The sequence below is a fragment of the Lonchura striata genome, chromosome 9 (assembly GCF_046129695.1).
Source record: "Lonchura striata isolate bLonStr1 chromosome 9, bLonStr1.mat, whole genome shotgun sequence".
Taxonomy (NCBI): Eukaryota; Metazoa; Chordata; class Aves; order Passeriformes; family Estrildidae; genus Lonchura; species Lonchura striata.
This window is the reverse complement of record NC_134611.1, coordinates 8338612-8360995: the sequence shown is the minus strand read 5'-3', so window position 1 is coordinate 8360995 and position 22384 is coordinate 8338612.

The following is a 22384-nucleotide window of genomic DNA, read 5'->3' as shown; positions in this document are numbered from 1 at the left end:
GCGCGCCAGGCAGTCCCTGGGACTTTGAAGAGCTCTCTTTTGCTTTATAATTCCATAATAACCTGAGCCAAATCATCCCAGGAGCCATCAGTGTCCAGAGGAGATGCAGGGTGGGAACAGCAGATGAGCAGGGATGTGTCTCTGGGCAGCAGGGATGAGGCTGTGGTGCCTTGGTGTGACCTTGCTGCCTGGAGCAGGGACCCTCTTCTACTGTGCTGTCCCCTGAGCTGGTGTTCCTGTCACTGCACACCATGGGGAACTCTGGGACACAGCACTGAGGGGATGAGCAAGGCCATCAAAAACGCTGCATTCCTGCCTTTGGCCCCAACCTCGTGGTCCTGAGGAATCCAATCTAATCTCCAGATGACTTACAGATTCTTGTTTTCCTTTTTTCCAAACCTTTTCCCATGTAACCTGACTTTGATGTGAGTAGGGAAGTCATGTGAGCAACCACAAGCAAAAATGAATATTTGCCAGTGTCTTACACTTCCTCCACCTGTTTTACACAGCTTGGACCCAAGCACCAGGTAGACTGGTGTAATTAGCTGAGCTACTATTCTCATGGCCCCCATAATTTCAGCAGCTCCTCCCCTTTCCACTAGGAATATGATGCACGTGGCTGCTCACCATGCAAAATTCAGGGGTGTGTGTGTGGGGTGTTGGTCCAAAACAGGGATGCAGGGCTGACCCAAAGTTCCTCAGCCACATCTGCTCCTGGAGAAGTTCTACCGTAAGTTCATCCCTCCAAATGAGGCTTTGGGAAGAGAAAAAAATCAGTGAATGGATTCAAATCTGGTGAGTAGCTCCTGTGAAAAGAGAGAGTCATGGTAAAGCATCTCTACTTTTCTATCAGTGTTTCTTAAGTGCAAAGGTTGGCCATGGAAATGCTGCAATGTTTCATTTTGTTGTTTTTTTTTTTTTTTCTGAGTGCTCACCTGTTTCAGATCTGCTTTTCATCATGCTTCAGTTTCAGAAATTAACTTGAACTGAAGGAGAAGGTTATCCAAAAAGATTATATGGCCCCCAAATGAAGTCAGAAGTATTATCTCACGTCTAGCCAAAAATTTCATTTTGACCCACTAATGAAAGTCTCTAGGATTGTTTCTTCCATTTCAGTCCTAAAACAAGTAAGGTATTATCACTGGGCTAGACACAAACTAATAGTCCCTCCCCAGCAGGACTGTAAGAACTACAGGGGAAGAAATATTAGACAAGGTGATTAATTATTAGTATAATTATCAATATTGCAGCTGTAATAACTTTTTACATGGACAAATCCTGGTGATAAAGGTGGTCAGACCTCCCTGACCTCGGATCCACTGGCATGGACCTATTTTCCTTCAGGGAATGTGACTGGGCATGCCAAAATAGCTGGTGACCCCTCTACTCCATCTGCTTGGCTCCTTCACAGGCCAGCAAGCAGACAGATAATGAAAAAAAAGGAGAACAAAATGTCAGACCAAATGTCTTGGACAGAAATGTGCAGGTTGTTCTGATCAACCCCTCTGAGAAATTGTCTGCTGAAAGACTTGGGCGCTTCTGTACCTCATAGTTCACACTTCATAATTTATGTGCCTTGTCCAGCATTTTTTCCCTGTCGTAATCGTAGAAGGGGTCTTAGTTCACCGGTGGATCTGGATTCTGTGGTCACAGAAAATGCAAGGATAAGCCCCGTGCCTTAACAGGAGAAAAGCGTGGTCCGAGAGCCATTTTTCCCATATGATTCTTCAGGGCTGGCCCTTAGCTCACCGCTGGCCAAAAAAACCCCACAAAAGCTGGTTTCTTTCTTCTTCCAGAGTTTCTTATTCCACTAAGGACGTGTTATTATTTTAAACTTAACGGGAATTTAATCAGAAAGGAGTGACGCAGCGACTAGTCACCAGCTGAGCCCTGCAGAGCTCTGAGGGATGGGGCCAAGCCCCAGTCCAGCCTGCCAGGGCTCTCTTTTGGGTTTGGGAATCATTACTGCTGCCTCCCACAGATGCTCCGTGGTCGTGGCAGCTGATGGAATGAAAACCCTTCACCTGCTGTGGCTCTCGCTCAGCTCCCCTCCCTGCCAAGTCCTGTCCTTGCTGGTAGCAGCCTGAAAAGGCCCAAAGTGGCTTAAAACTGTGGCAGATGTTTTGTTTTAACAGGGGGGAAGGAGAGGGGGAGGAGAGGGAATCGGTGACAGGCGGTGAAGAAGAAAGGTGGGAGGAAAAACAACAAAATGGAACCATCTCATCTGCCTTTATCCCTCCATTAGCTGTCACAGCAAGCAAGGGTGCTTCAGACTGGTTTATCTCCGAGGGATGCTGTGCTGCTGAATGTAAAACAAGCTGGAGGTGTTCACTGAGTACTTCCCACTTTGAGTTAGAGCACGCAAACAAAAAAAAAAAAAATAAAAAACAAAAAAAAAATCCAGAAAAGCCAAAATTTGACCTCAAACTAAACTCTGACCAGTTTTGTGCCTCATTAATATAATCTCAATTTTCTATCCTGTTCTCATGCCTCTGAGTTCAGCCTGAGATTTTGTTTAAAATGTGTCTGAAATATGCAGTTGTTCAGGTCAAGGGTTTTGCTTTGGCACTCAATTAACTATTCCTGGCTGTTCCTGTGCTACGGGAGGTCTGAGAGTATTTCCAGGTTTATCAGCAGCTTTTATTCTGGAAGTTGCTCCTCTAACCCTGCATTTTTGTGTGTGTTGCTGATAACCCATGTCTGAAATAATGGTGTGGCTCTGTGCCTCGTTGGGATCCACCTGGGTGTGGAAAAAAGGATTTGCCAGAGGGGTGCAATTTTGCCATCTCTGTTCCTACCGAGGAGACTTCTGAGCTCCTGAAGATCTTCAGATGTAATGAAGCAAATCCTCAGTGAAATACCAGTGAGATTCAGACCCCCAGTCCTGCAGTGGGGATTATTTTGTTGAGCATTTTCCCCCCTTTCTCCTATATTCTGCATTTCTCTGGTGTCTTTAAATCAAAACCCAAACTGCTTCTTCTCCCCCAGCCCCACCAACAATCCCTGAAGGTGTCCCCTGTTTTTGCTTCAGCTGTGACACTGCCAAGCCAATAGCAACATCAAAGAAATCTGCAGAGCTTCCCAAGTTAGCAGCAGTGGAAAGGAAAGGTGGGATGCCAAGGTTGCTGTGGTACAGTAGGAAAGCAGGAAAGTTTTCTCCATCTGCTTAAAGGAACTGTAGACAAATACAGCTAACACAGGCACCAAAAAGCACTTCCAAGAGATCCCCAGCTCACAAGACTCTTTTAGTAGCCACACTGATTGCAGAATTTTTTAAAGAGTAAACAGGGATGCAGCCTTCTTGTTCTGGTGCAGAAGAAGAAAGTTGCTGTTGAGAAACCCCACCTGCTTTCCATTTTTAGAGCATTTTTCCATTCTTGGGAAGGACTGTGGACAATTGTCTAACTACATAAAAGATGTTTTATTTCCCTTTGATTAGAAAAAAAAATCATATGCAGGACTTGCAACTGTTCTAAGGACAAAATGTGTGACAAGAACGAATGGCTCTTTTTTTCATTAATATGTATGTCTTTGAGCTAAGCTTTTAGTGGAAAAACTGCTCTAGAGAAGCCTAAATGTGACTTGAAGTCTGATCCTCTGCTAACTTGGCAAATACCTGAGGATGAAGTATGGAGAAGAGCTAACCTATAAAGTATCCTGTATTTTAACAGCCTGTTTCTCCATTAGGAATTTTTAGACATCAATAGAACGAATTGTCCTGTATTGTATGTTACATGTCTGTGTGCTGTAAAAACATTAAGGGTTTTGTCAGCTTTCTACCTTAACCCTTAAAGACATCCCTGACGTCTGGTGCTCCAGCAAAGTCCTTGTCCTCAGGCTTTTTTTGGGGGCTGCTGTCGGTTTTATGGCTGTGCAGCCACATCATGGTTTGTTTTCACCCTCAGGGAGATCCAGATGCTGCTGGTGGATTTATTACCATTCCTGTTCTTATTTGCTTGTGAGCTCCTCCATGGACCACGCTAGTCTCAGATGAAGGAATAAATAAATATTAAGCAAGGAGACACCTTCTGATGTGTCAGAAGGTGTTCAGATTACAGAATCTGAAAAGATTCTGTAATTCCAGCCTCATCTGTAAGACAGGGACACCCTGCCAGGGTGAGCTCCAGACGGGTATTGCTCAGCTCATGTCTCTCCCTGTTGACAAGAGCTGGTTGCTCTGACCAGACTTTGAACCTTCTCTCCAGGCTTTCTGGCACCATCTTTACTCCTTCCTGCTTTGTTCTGGGACAGGGTGGCTCCCTGTGTGTCCTGCCTGACCTGGGAAGCTCTGATAGCCCCACCAGCAGCTCCCACCTAGACAATGTTCACATCGTCCTGGTTGTTTCCTGCACGCCTGACCTTGAGATAAAGACTGTCCACTCTCTCCTTCCATGGGTACAGCCTCTCCAGCAGGCTCCCACCAGGCAGAGACAGCACCAATTTGTAATGGACTAACTGTCCACGTCCTCACCTTCATCCACAATAACTGTGAGGGAACTCCAGCGTCACTGAGTCGTGAGAACCCCCAAGTGCCATCACTGTTACCCCAAGATGACATTTGTGCAGGGCTGCCACACTGGACAGCACCACTGGCTCAATCCTGAAAAGATATAGATCTATTTCTCCTGAAATACCTATTTTTGATTATGGTATCGTGGTGGCCCTGCCTGCAAACAGAACCAAAGTTACAAACTCCTTCCTGCCCTTTCCTGGGCCTGAGGGCTTGCCAGTTCTCCCAACTGCATGTTGGGCTGTGGAGAAATTGCCCCCACTTAAATTAATTCTTTCTCCCTCTAAAATATTGTTTATAGCCCAGATCACCTCCAAGATCTGACTCACACCTTGGCTGTGCAGTGTGGGCAAGGGGGATGGTGGAGCAACACCATTGTGAAGATGCAGGAGGTGTTTCAGCTGTTCTTGTGTTACAACAAATTACTCAATTTAATGATTCAATCAGTCACGACAACCTGCTGGGGGGAGCACAAGAGCACTTGGCTGGGTCTAACCACCGACCCCACAGTCCTCAGGCTTCAGCTGTGGACCACCAGGGCCGTAAGACCCGGAGAGGAGGGCTGTGAAATGATTGACGACTTTCCTCCCTATGGTGGACAACCAAACACAAAATCCTCGCCAGGTATTCGTTCTCAGGAGTGCAGGGAAGAAAAACATCCAACCAGTAAAACAGTGCAACAAGTGAGCGTGCATCCTAGCTGTATTTTTCTAGTTTTCTTAAAAAAAAAAAAAAAAAAAAAAAGGAAAAAAAAAAGGTGATGGCACATGGATGGTGGACTCAAGGTGCTCCTCAAAAAAAAAAAAAAAAAGGCTCTGTGGACTTCAGTTAAAAAAAATGTGTTGAGGCAAATTGAAGAACTCCAATATTTATGCCAAGCTTTTAATAAGTGAGGGGTAGCAGCTGCAGGACTGGGAAATCACCGAGGAGCCGGGGCTTGACCAGCTTGAGGAAGGTGTTTGTGAGGAACTGGTGACTGAGCCCCGTGACGTAGGTGGTCCCTTTCAGCCCTGCGTGCCTGGGAATGGCCGTGGCTCCCTCCCAAGCCATCGCCACGGATGTATTTACCTTCCCTGCTGTGGTATGTGGAGCAGCTCTGCTGGAACCAGCAGGTTTTCTACCTGGAAGTCCCACAGGCAACTCCCACACAAGTCTGAAGGGTTCACTCAAGCACTGAGATGATGACAGAGCCAGCAAGGGCTGCAAACTTACCCAAGGGGAGGAATCCAGCACCACAGCACCCCAACAACTCACATCCCCCTCTCCCTTGCTTCTTTTTTTTTTTAGTGCTTTACTCTTGAACAGCAACTGACAGAATGAGAGGGCACGGTCTCAAGCTGCACTAGGGGAAATATAGGTTGGATATTAGGAAAGTTTATTACAGAAAGTGTGATGAAGTACTGGAATGGCCTGCCCAGGGAGGTGGTGGAGTCATCATCTCTGGATGTGTTTAAAAAAAGGCTGGATGTGGCACTCGGTGCCATGGTTTAGATATGTTGGAGCATGTGTTGGACTCGATGATCTTTAAGGTCTCTTCCAACCTGGTCATTCTGTGAATTCTGTGAATTCATTGAACACAAGGAAATCTCGCTGTCTGCTGTTTAACAGAAGAATAAAGAGGTCCTCCTTTCTGTCTCTTTGTGTTCCAACACAGGAGTTCACATCCTCTGCCTCTTCCTCTCCACTCCTGGCCCTCTGGAAGAGCAAAGCACACCCCAGGGACGGCACAACAAACAGCGCTGAGGGGCAGCCAAGGAGAACAAAGAGCCCTTCAGCCCTGGAAAAGCTCATCCTGGAAAAGGGAGTCGATCCCAAGGCAATGCCGGTGGAGAGATTAAAAAAAGCCCCAGGAAAGTAGAACAAAAGCAAAGATAGCGAGGCTTCAGTGGTCCTCTCGTGCATGTCTTGGGCTCCATGCCTACGTGGGTTTCCATACATGTTTTGCCAGAAGGGAAACATGAGCCTTGTTTATAAAAATTACAGGCTTGCATCCGAGTTTAACCCCTACCCTTTGAACAGCAGCCTAAGCTCAGGAATTGCTTTGTGCAGGGCAAGATGCTCCTGCAGGCTTGAAAGGGGTGAGCAATTGAAGATTTTCTCACTTAGTTGCCATCTGCTTTTGTCTCCTGGGATTCCAGAGAAAGGTGAGAGCTTTGCAAAGAGCTGCAGGACTCTGATTGCATCATTCCCATCCTAGCATCCAAAACCAGGCTCCTTTTCCTGTGCCCTTCATGCTCCCAGGGCCCAGAGCCTTGAACCTACTTCTGGTGCTTACCCTTGCACTTGTACCTCTTGTAGCTTCCCTTGTAAATCCCTCTTGTAGCTATTTTTTGTAATTGCTTTGGGTTGTCCTTGTACCTGCAGCTTTTGCTGGCTGTAGACAGCTTATATGATGCCTATGATAAATGTATTTATGTCTAAATGCATTTAGCCATGCAGTGTAAATATATTAGATAAACATCTAAGTGTTCCATTTGTTCACAATGAGTGTTTTGAGCGTGCAGAAAATACACAGTGGCAGACAGAAATTCTACCCCAAAAAGAACTTTCCAATACCATAGAATTTCACAGGCAAAGCACGGATTGGAGGAGATGAGAAGGTGCTGCCCATAGGGATGTCTTTGTCATTTCCTGGGCAAACACAACTGTTTTAGGCAGAAGAGAAGATGAAGGACTATGTGGGCCTTTTGCCTCTTGTCCTGAGGATTAACAGTGCCAAATTGGGTTATTTGTAATAGCTGAGATGTTACATACAAGGTGTGAATGTTCAAATTCTTCATTTACACCTAATCTTTGGATATCACAAGGCAATGTAAATTAACACCATATTATGCCTGGGATGGGAGCTCTCACCCAGGAACTTTGCTCTGGTACCCACCAATGGGAGTTCATCCTGAGCTTAAGGAGGTACAATACCATTAAAATCCATCAAAACTCCCAAAGGATAGAAACTGAGTGCTGAAGCACTGATCATTACCCTTCTCCCAGGCAAAACTGCTGCTGGGAGCACCCAAAGGTTTGCCCAATCTTGTACAGCTGCATCAGAGCACCCAGTATAGAAGACTCAGACCAGACAGTTGCATAAATATGAATTTTCTTGCCCTGGATCTGTTGCCACAGTTCTCATGATTCATTGAGCGATTCCATCAGACTCTGTAAATAACTCCCCCCCTCCCCCCACCACCATTATTACCCTAATAATTCTCCTGAGATTGAAAATGTGTTTATTTTTACTCAGAGATTGTAAAACCACAGGAATAAAACAAGTTTAGGCTGCCAGCACTTTATTTAATTTCTTGTTCTTTTGCCGAAGCTCTGAGAATAACTTCTGTTTCCTGCTGAAGAAGGAAACAGTGTTTTCCTTGACTTATGTCAATACGACTTCCCCACTCATACATTTTCCCACTGCTGGAAATAGGCAGGAATCTTCCCAGTGCCTCAAGTTTGCAGCCCATGTGGAAGATTTTGCTCTCCACCCAGTTCACCCTGGGCTGGCTTGGGGTGGGGGTTGGAGTTTCCTGGGATGGAGGTTAAATCCTGAGGGTTTCTGACCTCAAGGCAACGCTCTTGCATGGGATTTTTTTTTTTTTTTCTATGATTTAAGTCACTTGGCCAAACGTATAATCAAGACTTCCCTTACCAAGAAGGGCTTCAGCAAGAACAGAGGGAGTAAAATATAGGTTTGGCATGTAATGGGAGCGTGTGAATGTGGGATGGGAAGTGCAAAGGGAAGGACAGGGAGGCAGGGACACGGTGCAAAAGCTGCACGGACACAGGGAGCCATTCCTCTGGCATGTGGATAATCAGAGGATAATACTCAGTTGGGAGAACGTGGGGCAGCATTTCCAACAAAGCAGACAGCCAGTGCCTGGAGCTCCTCTGCACATTTATTACATCACCATAATGATATAGAGAAATAAAAGAGAGGCAGAGGTTGGCCTCACGAGCGTGTGAGCGTCGCTGCTCCTGTTGGGAACGTGCCTGGCTCAGCTGGGCTTTGGAGAGGACATTAGTGAATTATTGAGGATTTTAGGAAAGCATGCCTGGAAAAAGATGTTTGAAAACAAAAAAAAAGTGAAATGTTTGAAAACAAAAAAGTGAGCATCTCAGACCCACTGAGTGCCCCGAGGAGGGTGAGAGGCGTCTCCATCACAGCTGGGTGATGCTCACAGAAGGGAAAGGGCTGCTGGTGAAAAGGCAAATCAGCCTTTCCCTGAGCCATCAGAAATGTTGCCAGGGCTGGAAGCTGAGCCCAGATAAAATCAGTGCAAATAGGAGGTGGAAATGGCAAAATCTGACCCCTTCTAATGTAAAGATTGCTCAGGGAAGCAAAATGCTTCTGGGGGCATTTAGGCTGGGGCTTATTTTCCAAAACATGCTCTAATGCAATCAGGGAATTACAGGCTTGATGCAAAGATTATAGAGTTTAATTATCTAGCCTGCCTTATGCAAGAGGCCAGGGAAGATAACATTTCTGCCAGACCTTTAATCAATGATGTGCCCATTGCAAAAGCACCGAATGATTTGGGGCTCCCTCAGTTTTCAGGGGTCCTGCTGCAGGAAGCCTGAATATCCCAGTGGAGGGAACAGCTTCTTTTGGGAAATCCAGCATCTTTCAAGGTTTCTCCCTCTATCTGCCCAGAGGTAAGGCCACAGAAAGTTGCTGTTTATTTCTGAAAATGGTGTTCCCATCATTGCACCAAAATATGAACTCCAGATCTAGAAAACTTAAGCCCCTAGGAACCCTTAAATCTCCACTTTTTTTTTTTTTTTTTTAATAAAGACAATGACTTTCCTATAGTTTGGCTCTTCCATCCAAAGATTTCCCAGAGTGCTCTGTCCATAAATGAAACTTTTCACCTGAGGAAGACATCTATCAGCTTCCCCACCAGGCCCATTTCTCTTCTCACTGTACTCCCAGCCATCTTGCTATTCTTTATCTACTTATCTTTTTTTTTAACCTTTCCTTTCTATTACTGCTGAGGTGATGGCAATTCCCTGTAACAATATAATCCCATGTAATTTATCACGGTAAGTCTGTGCAGTGGAGCCCCTGTTAACTCTGAAGAAAAATTTACAGGCAGGAAAAATCAGTGTAAGCCACAGAGAACTTGCACAGCAAAAGGGCTGCTGGGGAAAAGCTCGCCTGCTGCTGATAATCAGGGCAATGTATCGCTGCTGTGGTCTACTCATAACCCTTGAAATGAGGTTTTAATTCCTGAAGTCTTGCACAAACAAAAGAGTTGCAGAGAAAGAGAGAGAGACTGGGGAGGGGGAGAGGAGCAGTGACCTTTGCAAGTGAACTCATGAGGAAACAACAACGTGCCTCAGCCTTAGCCTGATTTTTTTCTTTCTTTTTTTTTTCTTTTTTTTTTTTTTTTTTTTTTTGTATTTTTTTTTCCCTCAGAATGAATTTGGCTGTTGGAAACCCAGAAGCACTGGCTGTCAGACACCAGCCAGATCCTGCGTGCTTTGTTATTCCGGTGTTTGATCCCAGATGAGGCCAAGTCACACTCAGATTTTAGATATGACAATTGGGTCTGGGTCCTGATTGCTCTGGACTGTATTTCTGGCTGGCACCCCAGAAAAATAGAAGGAGGAGGCCAAGGTGATGAGTAGGTTTAATCACTGGAGTAAAGCTCATCTACTTTGAGCCTGACATCCTTGTGCATGCATCACTTTCTCTGCAGGATCAACTTTGTCCAGAAGAGTACAGATTAAGTCACCCAGAAGGAATAACAATGAGGAATGAGGCCAGTTATCCTATATATTATGTATATGATATATGTCATATAACATTCATGCAGTATCATGACGACCACTTTTTCTTTTTAATGGTGATGATTCACGAAAACATCATTTTACAACCCCAATGGTCTCCCAATGTCTCTGTATCTTCTTCAGCTCCTTCCTGTGTTTTTCTCTTGCTCAGGAAAATGTGCAAAACTGTGGCGGGCTGAGGCTCCAATCTGGGGGTTGTTTTCCCATCATTTTGCTTTTGCCATCTTCCAAAAAGCCATTTATGTCTCCCTTGCTCCCTTTTGTCTGGGCTGCCAGTCACAAGCACGGTTGCCCAAAAATCCCCCCACCTCCTCAGCAGAAACCACCGTTTGCCACTATCATTTTGGTGTGAAATCCTCCACTTCTGGGAGCAAACAACAAAAAACACCCAAGTTGCAATCTCTGGCTCCAAACTTTTTCCCCCCTGTCAGCTCCCTGACTCCACAGAGAGCACTCCCATTTCAGCCCTCGCTGGAGCTCCTCGGGGTAAGATTGCAAGAGCCAGGGAAAGACACATGTTTCCCATTACATGCCTAAGTCCTCGCAGAGTCCTGGTGACAAGAGATCTTACAAAAGAGCACTCGGTGGAAAGGGGCCGCAGGTGGGGGAGGGACTCACTCCTTGCAGGAGCAGATTCACAGGAACCCCATTATGGGTAAAATAAAAGGGATGGAGAGAGGATAATAGAAAAAAAAAAAAGGCAGGGGAGATTATTTTAGCAGCAATAAACAAAAATAATTGACTTAATAAAATGCTCTCCCAAGGTTGTCAGGTCTGGGGATATGTTGTTCACAGCATTTATTCAAATGTGTGCTATGTCATGGCAAGAAAGGAAAACACCCAGCACCTCTGTTTGTATAAATTATTTTGTTGAACCCCAAAGTCATCCTCAGTGTTGCTCTTACACACTGCTGTCCTGCTCCCCCACCCCTTCTGGAAGCCCTCCCTTGTTTCCAGGGTTGTGTTACAATCCCATTTGTTTCTCCCTGTAAAACCAGCTCATTACGTGGCTCTTCCCGTCCCTGCTGTTCTGATGGAGTACCCAATTTCACATTTGCTCATGACACGCCATGATCCGAGCAATATAAATATCGTGGCTGGTCTGGTGTTAATCATCTCTGTCCTGGCTGATGGGAGAGCAATAGAAACTGCACTGCAGGTTATTCATAGCATCAGTTTCAGTAATTTTTACCGAAATACATCCGCATTTGAATGACATATTTATTGGAACTTCTTCTCAAAGAGAGTTATTGTGGGCATGGGCGAAATGCATTCAGCCATTATATTCTGCAGGCCGTGGTTAAATGCCAGACCCAGGCTGAGCTGGGTTTGAAAAGCCTATCTATAAAATCTCCTTCATGTGTCACCAGGACAGGCTGGCTAAAGAGTTTACCAGCTTAATATATTAGCCTAATACATTAGCTCTTAGCCTAATATTAAAATAACAATAACTGCCAGAGGTACAAACGTTGCGGCCAAGCGGAGAGCGCTTGGAAAACGCAGCCCTCGAAGGGAGCGGGTCATCAGCCAAGAGAAATAAATTACCTTCAGCTCCCAGCACACCAGCTGTGTCTATATCAGCTTAAACCTACGCTGTCCACGGGCTGGTTTTATCTCCTTGGAAGAGGAGGAGTGCTGGCGGCACTTGGCTGTCAGGGGCTTCTCTTTGCAGCCTCCTCTGGGGATGGCAATCACCTGCCAGGTCAGGAAGATTTGTCCCCCTCCCTGGGTCTGCCAGTCCTATCTCCCACAAAAATCTGGCTCTTCTTCCCTCTTCTGCCTCCATATCAGATTTTAGAGGATTTGGTGCCTGCTTCGCATGATGCTGTGCTCTCCTCCGGTTCTGGCACTGCTTCCCTGGGCAACTCCTCAGATGGAACAAGAGGAATATTCTTTAGGGAAGTGAAATCAATGCAAAGATTCTTCTCTTTGCTCGTTTATTCAGCCTAAGCATGGGCTGTCATGGAGAACTGGTATTTAGATGGGCTTCAGCGACAAAGGGGCTTTGCACCGTGGTGGTTTTATTCGGCACATTAGCACCTCCACGCCAGATCCTCCTCCACTGGGAGCAAGCCCGCTCAGGATGGGCTTTGATTCCTCCCCCTGTGCAGAAAACAAGGCACACTTCAGGTCTGCTGGGGACACGAAATTTGGCGAGGGTTGTGCAAAACTTGGTGCAGACACAAATCTGTCCTGGGAGATGCCAGCGAGCACAGCCCCGGCACGCCAAAAATCACTGCTCCACCTCACCGCAAAATGCTCTGCTGCTACTCCTTGTTTGGAGTTTGTGAGTCTGCAACTCTTTGCTTTACAATGGGTGAGCTGGTTTTTTTTGGGGGGAGAAAAATCAAATCAATGCAAAGGACAGAGCTCTAAGGAGAATTATTTTTTTTGGTGAACCTGCCTCTCCTCAAATGCAAAACTGAACATATAGAAACCAGTCGAGAAGAATTAAAGTTGGAAAGTCCACCTTTGTGTATATAAGAGGTTGGGATGCCAGGCTTTCTCTTGTTCCTAATTTCCCTCTTCGTCTCTTCATTTCTTAGGGAGAAAGAACTCCTGTTCTTGAAGGAGGTGAAGGAGGCCAGGACAATAATAGCAATAAAGCTTTCATAGAGTTGATTCAGACAAATAAATTACTTGTACACTTGCAAAATTATGAGAAATTTTTTGAGATCTCAGTCCCTTGCTGAATCAAAAACTGAAATAACTTGCTGGGCATATTTTGTCAAACTTTGCTCAACTACAGGCAAAAGCCCAAAGATGGCTGTATGCAAAATATAAATGTTTTTATGCATTATAAATCACTCTAGATCAAGTACTGAAGAATTGCTCAGGAAGAATTCAGAGGAGGTTTTTTGGTGGTTGGTTGGGTGGGCTTTTTTTTCCCCAACAACACAACTTTTTCTTATTTTAAAAAATTGCTATTTTTCCCAGACCTCAAATTTGAAATGAGCCTGGAGTTCTGATTAAAAGTGATGTGAAAGGAAAATGTTCAATTGGATAATATGCTATTAATGTTTTTCTTAAGGGTATAATGCAGGGGACATTTTAACAGGCTTGTCTTTTTGGGTTTTACTCCCTTTTTTGCAACTCTATTGTTAGAGGGAGTGACAGCAGAAAGAGGCTGGGCAAGGCTTAAATATGGACAGGAAATTTCCCACATGGGGACAGGCAGAAAAATTTGCTGAGGCATCGGAACGTAGGCCTGCTCTCTGGGAAGTGGATGTGAGACCAACACCTTTCAAAGCTTCCAGAAAGGAAGAAAACTCGTGTCTTGTCCCACAGGTGGTCACAATCCAAACACTGGGGGATCAAATAATTTTAAATACTTTTTTTTTTTTTTTTTTTTTTTTTTTTTTTTAGCAATAGCTGAAGTAGGAATGAAGTTATTTTGGCTGGATAGATGAACCAGAGCAGCCCGGACCAGCTGCACCAATCTGGTGAGACCATGACCACAAGTTTCTTCAAGAATAGGGAGATTTGGCCATGAATTCTGACATAGGTCTAGAGTTCCCTCATGTCCATCCTTTTTGGCCTATTTTTGGCCTTTTTTGGCCAAATATACACATTTTTGGAGCACAAAGCAGCTTGTGGTGCCAAGAAACCTATCTTCAGGGGAGGTCAATTAGAAAGAGCTGGTCGTCATGAAATGACAAAGAACAAAGAACAAATAAAGGACAAAGCTGAAGCAGTTAATCCAGGACTTCCCATTTGTTTTCTCACCATTAGATTTTGAGCAGTCCATGCTAATCCTCTTGAAAGTGTGGGTCAGCAGCTATGGCTTCTCCTTTGAATATGGTCCCACTGAGCTCCTAATTGCTGCCACCCACCTCACCTGACCCCGAGTTTGGGACAAACGTGGTGCTTACCTTCCCTGCCCCTCATTTTCCCTGCTGCTAATAAAGGGAAGCAATGACTGCTGCCTGCTTTGATGAAGTCTCCTGTGATCTGCTGGTGAAAAATACAGTGTAAATGCAAGCAATGTAATTATTATTATCAGCAAAGAAGCTGCCTGCTGACCTCAGAGCTGATTTATAGATTCGTAATTGGTTTAGATCAAAATGGTGATGAGGCAACAAGGCTAAACATGCCACTGCATTCTTGCTATGCCAAATCCAGTCTTGGGGGACAGTAAATACTGCTGTTAATCCATGCTTCAGACACTGTGACAACCTTCACAATCTTCTGAGTCCAGGTGCCCCAGTGATGCTGGGATTTGGAAATTCCCAGTCGATACTCATTGTGTCACACAAGTCAGGTCAGCTTTCAGCCTGTGTTTTGCCACAACGAATTGCGTGCAGACCTCAGGAATGAGAACCCAATGCCATTTGACATTTACAGAGTGTTTGATTTCAGAGAGAGGTTGTGGATAACAGCAGCGAAGAGCCCCTTCCAGCCTGAAAAACAACTGCTGTTTAATATTATATAATCACTTTTTGCTGCCCTGGAAAATGGAAGGTGAGGATTCATAGGCAGCATCCAGTTAAAATTACAGGAGAAGCCCTCATAGACCAAAAGCCAAATGGGAGTTTAGCTGTAATTATGGGTCAAAAAACTCCTCTTAAGTAAAAAGTGTCCTTATTTAATGACGTGACACAGCATGGCTGTAGGGGATTTGCTTTTCAGCAGTTTTTTTGTCCCTACCTCTCATTTATTAAACTAATCTGGCCAGAAGGTGAGCACAACACAGCCATGGGGAGGGCTATAAATCTTCCTGCTTTGGAGCAGAACTCAGGCCCTAAGTAAAGGGAGGTTGGGAACCCACTTCCTCCATCAACAGGTTGTTCCATAATTATCCTCTCCTGGGCTTTCTCCACCTTCCCCTGCAGCCTGTAACCAGAGTCAAGAGCCAAGATCCTGGGCAGAGTGGACACACCACCAGGGCCCCTCTTTCCCAAGGTTGTGCAATGCAGTGTCTGTTATCAGCGTCCCCAGGATCTTCCCACAGCCCAGACAAAAGGTCTGGGGTTATTTGTAGATGTCTGTAATTTGCAGGGTCCTCCCTTAGTTTGATTTGCTCTTAAATATAGGACTGGGAACTCCTGTGCAGAGCCGTCCCTCTCATTGCTTGATGTTTCCTGTGCACTGAGCGTGCTGTCAAAACAAATATTCCCCTGCCCCTGTTTACCACGTTCAAGCCTGGCATCTCATACTTCAGGCCCGACTTCCTCCCAGCTGCTCATAATCACGATTGCCTGAACATCAGCTATTAAAGGCTTTTAGCAGTTCTTTCCCCCACCCAGGAAAATGGATCATTCAGCTACTTTTTTTTTTTTTTTTTTTTTTTTTTTTTTTTTTTTTTTGTGAAAACGGTGGTTAGAAATCTACTTAGCCACTGGGTAAGATCGGGATCATCCATCCTTAGCTTCCAGCCTTCCCAAACTGGCTCCTGGCTGGTTTCCCTCGCAGATATTTAAAGACTATCATAGTATTTATCTTTTCTTCCATTGCTATTGATGTGCTGGATCCCTGAGCTTGTGCACCAATGAGTTTCCATCACTTTTCCCATGTTTCTGTTTGCTCCCAAGGTTGTGGATGGAGGAGAGGACCCCCAGAGAAGGTGTGGATGGCAGGACTGGCACTGTCACCTCCTAAAACTTCTCCCAAGGTCCCACAGGAGGTGGGGCTGGAGTTTCCCACAGATCCACCTTGCAGACTTGGCCTCTGCACCACGGGCTGTTTCACACCAGAGCAGAACCTCCATGACAGGAAATTATACCCTTATTTTATACCCTTATATATACCCTTATCCCCTGCATTATACCCTTAAGAAAAACATTAATAGCGTATTATCCAATTGAACTTCACAATTCAATTATCTTCACTTCCAATTATCCTTTCACATCACTTTTAATCAGAACTCCAGGCTCATTTCAAATTTGAGGTCTGGGAAAAATAGCAATTTTTTTAAATAAGAAAAAGTTGTGTTGTTGGGGAAAAAAAATAGCCCACCCAACTACCAAAAAACCTCCTCTGTATTCTTCCTGAGCAATTCTTCAGTACTTGATCTAGAGTGGTTTATAATGCATAAAAACATTTATATTTTGCATACAGCCATCTTTGGGCTTTTGCCTGTAGTTGAGCAAAGTTCTGACAAAAAATAAGCCCAGCAAGAGTTATTTCAGTTTTTGATTCACATTTTGGTGTCAGCAAGGGACTGAGATCTCAAAAATGGAAACCTGCTGAGCTTAGGGTGAGGGTTTTCTCCTCCTTTAGGAACACGGGTTCTTCTGGACATGTGAGCTGCAAGGGGACAAACCTGATGATTTATCCACTAAGGCCTCCAAAGCTCCTTAATGTGAAATGTTCTGCTGGGCTGGGCAGTCTCACTTCGGCTCAGCCCCGGCTTGCTCCAACCCCCAGAGCCCTTGGACAGCAGAGGGGTTTGGGAAAGGAAAGCATCATTCCTGGCAATCCCATTGCTGCAGGAACAAGCTCTTTCTGCTGGCACTTATTTTGACTCCAGCCTGAGTTATCTGCAGGAGGTGAAGGATGTTTCACTTGCCTTTTATCAGATTATGAGGGGTTGTGCAGACGAAGCATCCTATGATTCATGGTATTCATGGCAGCAGAGTGTGGGTGCGTGGTGCAGGGCTGATGCTCAGGACTTGGGGTCTCTACAGAAAAGGTTCTTTAAACCTCTCTTGCCCAGTTAGCTCCAGCTCCTGTTAAAATGTGAAGGAGCAGAGTGCCTGAATAACCTCACAAAACACCACCAGGATCCGCTGAGATCTTGAGGTGCTTGGCAGATGCTGCATAGCAAACTGAACGTGAAACCAGAGCTGGGTGACTTAAGTCACTGGAAGAGTCATTTTAACCCCACCACTTCATTATGGTTGGAATATTTGCTCCCACTTTCACTCCCCCCGTTGCTCTAGGGAGAGGAGATGGGTCATTACAACAAAAGCACCTTCTCCGGAGGCTTCAGCAGGGGATGGCCTCACCATTGCTGAGCCCCCGAGGATCGATGAGCACTGAGGGGAGGAGGAGACAGGGAATCCTTGCCCAGGCACCCCAGGCTATGCCAGGAGGACCAAGCTTTTCCCGAGCTCAGGAGTGACACTCCAGGCAATGTCTCACAGGATGCTGGTAAGCAAATGCACTTGCACAGCTGCTGTCGGCGAACACGAGCTCACCACACTTTAAAATAATTAATCTTATTTTCCTACCACGTCTTGAAGCACTGAAGGAAAGGAAAAATGTGTTCCTTGACTGCTTTGAGGTTGTAAGTGGTGTTGGAGTCAAGGGCACTTCTTCTGTGATAAGTGTCTGGAGCTATGTGGGGCTGTACTAGATGGGCAAATATATTTGAACAAAAAATGTTTAACATTTCCTAATGGGGATTGTTTGGAATTTCCCACTCCATGGAAAAAAAAAAAAAAAAAGTTAATATTTTTGATTTTCTGACTCAATTCAGAAGGAAAGCACAGAGTGAAATATTGGAATTTCTCAAGGGAAAACCCCAAACTCAAAACCACCCTAATAATGTGAGGAATGGTGAGAAGAAGCCCCAATTAATTTTGGTAAGTAGAAATAGCAGCAGACTGGCTTTCCCCTCACAAGGTTACCTACCTTGGCTGATAGTGCAGATGGGGGGAAATGCCACGGGGGGTCCTTTGGGGCTGCACTTCCCTCCTGACTCCTGCCATCCGCCCCTGTTTCCTGGAGAGCCCAAACCCACCCACCCACCAAAGCTTTTCCATGGGTGGGGCAGGATGGCTGATTACAGCCAAACCCACCTCCATGCCCCAGCCCCAAGCCACTGCTGCTGGCCTTGCCACCTTCACGTTGCATCTCTTTATTCCTCAGCTCATTTTCTCTTCAATAAACCCCCTGACCGCCTGGCTTTCATCTGTGAAAATGTATATATATATCCCCTCCTAAAAAAAGATAAAGCGCAACAGCTGATGAGAGGACATGAACCACCCAAAAAGGTCACCCCTCTACCACTGTGGGTGCAGGGGTAAGCACAGCTCTGCCCATGCCATTTTCCCTCCCTCTTTCTCCACTTAAGCAAAAATAGCTGCTCATAAATACAACCAAATTGGGAGAAAACGTCCTGAGGCAAACTGGAAGCTCATTACAGGTCCTGCGCTGGCGGTGTTTGTGTTAGGCTCCCATTAAAGCACAATGTGTATTTTTGGGAGGTTGGCCAGGGGCAGGCTACTCCCTCCCAGAGCCTCTGGCTGCTTGCAGAGGTGCCAGCCTGTCGAAGGCTGTCCCGCTATGTGCTAATATCTTCTCCCAGTGAGGTCTGGCTGCTCCTTCATTAGTTAAAGCACTAATCCACGCTGCCTCGGACTTATTTGGATGGAGACCTGCCCTGCAAGAAAGCTGCTTTCCATGTCTTTTCTCCCCTGAACAGTTAATTCACCTGCTGGGTGCTTCACCCGGCTACTTCTGCAGAGCTTCACAGCAAGATAAGACATGCATGGCTTAGTGCCTGCAGTGAACTTGCCTTCTTTATTCAAATCTTCCTCCGAGAGCTCAGCCAGGCAATTGTCTTCCTATTTTCATGCCAGTTCAGGCAGGGAGCAGGCACACAGTTATTTGAATATTTTGTCCATAACAAATAAAAGTGAAGATGTTACCCTGTGTTTAGCATCCCTCCCCTCACTCCTCCAGCCTGGCAGCACGGGGTGGGTGGAAAATGTCCTGCAGCCTTTTTTGTTCAGCTCACATTCACTGGTTCCTGTGCAGTTTATTCACCCTCAGCCCAGGGTGCTGCTCTGTGCTCACTACAAGGTCACATCTGCATTTGTCTCTGCTGGAGCATCAGCTGCAGCTCAAGAATTTAGCACAGGGGTAACTTGCAGTTCCTTTGTAGCTCCTTTGGAAAGCTGAGGTGGTCAGACACAGCTGTGCTGTGTGAGTTTTAGGGTGCCTGTCAATCCACACAGAACCTCCTCTCCATCACTTGACCCTGCAGCTTCACATCACCCCAAGGAGTCGCCTCCAAACCTCAAAAGATTTTTGCTAAACGCAGCCTACCCTAACTCCACTTTACCTGCCTAACAGTGTCATACCTAATTTATGCCAAATACAAAGTGGTTTATTCCACCCCACACTAGCTTGGAAATGCTGCCCACCCTCAACCCTGCTTGGTGAAACTCATCCCCTTACACATTGGACATTTTTAATGTTCATTTTTAAAAGGGGCTTTTTCTGCAGCTACAGGAAACACAAAATGGGGAGGGTTATTTGCTGTTCAGGGGTACCCTGAGTTCAGAAGTACCCCTAGGTCTGGCAGATAAGGAGCCTGAGTGAAGAAGACTGAAGGAAGGTGAATTCTGTCAAGCCTTTATTTTCCCAGGGCCTGGAAGGTGCAGGGGATAAGACCTGATAAGGAATCTCTCCTCCAGAAGAGCATCAGATTAAATCTGACCTACAAGCAGAAGGTGCTCTTACTTAATAGTTTTACAAAAAAAAATTGGTCCCCAGTTGGTCCCCAGCTGGTCCCTCCCCCACTGACTTTGGGTTAACTTGCAGCATTTCCTATGTTCTTGTAGGGGAAGCAAAAAACCTGAACAAGTTTTAAAGTGAGAAGCATTACTCGTGAGGAAACCCCCTGAAAAGTTAACCAGGGGATTCAGCTGTGGGAAAATAGCATAAGTTTAGAAATAAAAAGCTTTTTTTTTTTTTTTTTTTTTTTTTTTTTTTTTTTTGATAAATGAAAGGAATATGGGGCATGGGAACACAAAAGCAGTTATTAATGAAAACCAAGGGATGTATTGATGCATTTTTAACAGTGAGGCCAACAAGCTGGCGGGACAGCTGGCTAAAGGATGTGGTAAATCCTTTTTAATCTGGCACCTTCACATTGAGCATGGATTTCTTCCTAAAGGACTTGCAGTATCTTGTCCATAGGCTGCAGAGCTAAATCTAAGAGCTGCTGGATGATTCCTGAGAGAGGACTGCAGCATCATTAATTTGCTGATGGGCAGTGCTGGTGACTCCTAGATGGGTGAGTTGGAACTGCTAAGTCCAACAGGCCCAGACTCCCCCAGATCCACTCAAGGGGACGCTTAGCATGGCCCTGCTGAAAAGAATTACCTCTCCTGAATTAAGCAGTGTTATTTCAGCTGCAATCGTCTCATCGTTTACAAGCAAAACTTTCATGGACTTTTTCTGGGTTTTATTGTTTTCCCAATGAAAAAAATACCCTGTAAAGAAAAAAAAAAAATTCCCCATTTCTTTGTTTTAAATAAAAACTTCCAACAGGCTTTTCCCTCCCCTAAGCCTTGGTAGTATTCTTCCTTTAATTTAAGCAAGGTTTGTATCAGTTGACATTATACTTGTGCTTACTTGACTTGAGGTAAACATAGCTAATCCTGCTTTAAAATGGACTAAGAATATCTACTCAGTTTAATGAAACAGATTAAAATTTTACCTCATATTAAACATTAACAACTTTTCATGTTCAGACAAGCCCCGGGAGGCTGGAGTGGTGTTATTAATTTGCCTTCAACATCACTAAAATTTCTTTGAAAATAAGCAAATTACACACTTGTGCAGAAGGCAGATCCCTTTGAAAGGATGGTGCTCACAGGAGATCTGGCTCCCTTTCTTCTTTGGATAAAAAGAGGTTTTATTCTCTTTTTAACATTTTATTTTCTTTCTGAGTCCCTTATTGAAACAGCACCATTCTTTCAGATCCATTCATGGTGTTTCTCCAGGGGAAAGATCAGCCTAGCAAGAATTAAATGCTCCTTTATTTAATTTATATCTCAGGCTGACCTCAGCTCACATGCACTCACACCACACACCTGGAAATGGAGATGTCAAAGTGTGGTGGGAAAGCCCAGCTTTTCACACCAGTTCCTGTACAAATGAACAGACAGCTTTGTTTCAATTTATTTGTTTTTCAGGTGGGAAGGAGATGTAATTTATTTCAACTTTTGGTATATTTTGAACCATTTCAAAGACTTCAGGAGCCAGCTGAACCCACCACAATCCCCATTCATCCCATCCGTGGCTGTGTGCGCACTCAGTTTGGTGTTTTGGTGGTTCTGATCCTCAACTTTCTGCTGACACGTGGAAACACTAAAAGGTGTTTTTCTTAAATAACAGCCCATTGTTCCTGCTGGTTATGAACCCTCTGCACAAAGTCAGATCAAACCCTGCAGAGTTCATGCCTTCAGACACCACGGGTGCTCAGGAATTACCGGGCAGCCTTGCACTTCACGTGCCCCAAAACGCAGCTCTGAGAGTCGCCTGACGCGAAATTGGGGGGGAAAAAAAATAAAGAAAGAAGCCAAGACGGTTATTTTCTGGGTTCAGGACAGGAATTAAACTCTCCACCAGGCCACAGCACTATATATTAAAAGCAGAGCTGCCTGCGAGGTGCCGCCACGGTGGCAGGGCAGGAACTCGCAGAACGAGACTTTCTAAGGAAACTGGGAGATGATCCCGGTGACTTCGCTCCCTTCTAGCTACAGATAGGATGAGGCGTGGATTCATCACAACCAGTCGGATCATTATTACCCAAACACACACCTAGGTGTAGTCTGTGCCCCGAGGAAATTGTAACTCGAGACAAGCTAACGCAGGCACTCCTGCGCCGGCTGGTGCCAGTGGGGGTGGCGTGCAAAGGTGATAATTGAAAGTTGTTGGGTTTTGGGGTTTGTTTGTGTGTCTTTTTTGTCCCCCCCTCCCCACCGCTGAGTCAACAGGAGGTTGTTTTCTACCTTCTGCTTCCTCCAGTGAAGGTGACAACATGTGTTTGGTTTTGCTGGGTAATCCAAGCAGTCAGGGCTGTGCCCAGAGCATCACCTGGCACCCAGGAACAAGGGAAGGAGAGTCTGGAGGAGATGGGCAGCAGCTCCTGTCTGAGGGCAGGTGGATGGACCATGTTTACAGAAGCCAGGAGGCAAGTGATTCACTTCATTCCTAAAAATCTGAACCTCTGATCTGGTGTCCAGAGGAAAAGGCAAACACAAGGGAGGAATCGCTTGCCTTTTGAGAGGAGAATGGTGGATGCAGGCATGGACTGTGTCAAGGAAAAGATGGGGGGGAAAATGCAGCTAAAGTGGGGTGCTGTGCTGCACCCCAGCCATAGATGTGGGCTTGACACCAGCCCTGCAGGACCTC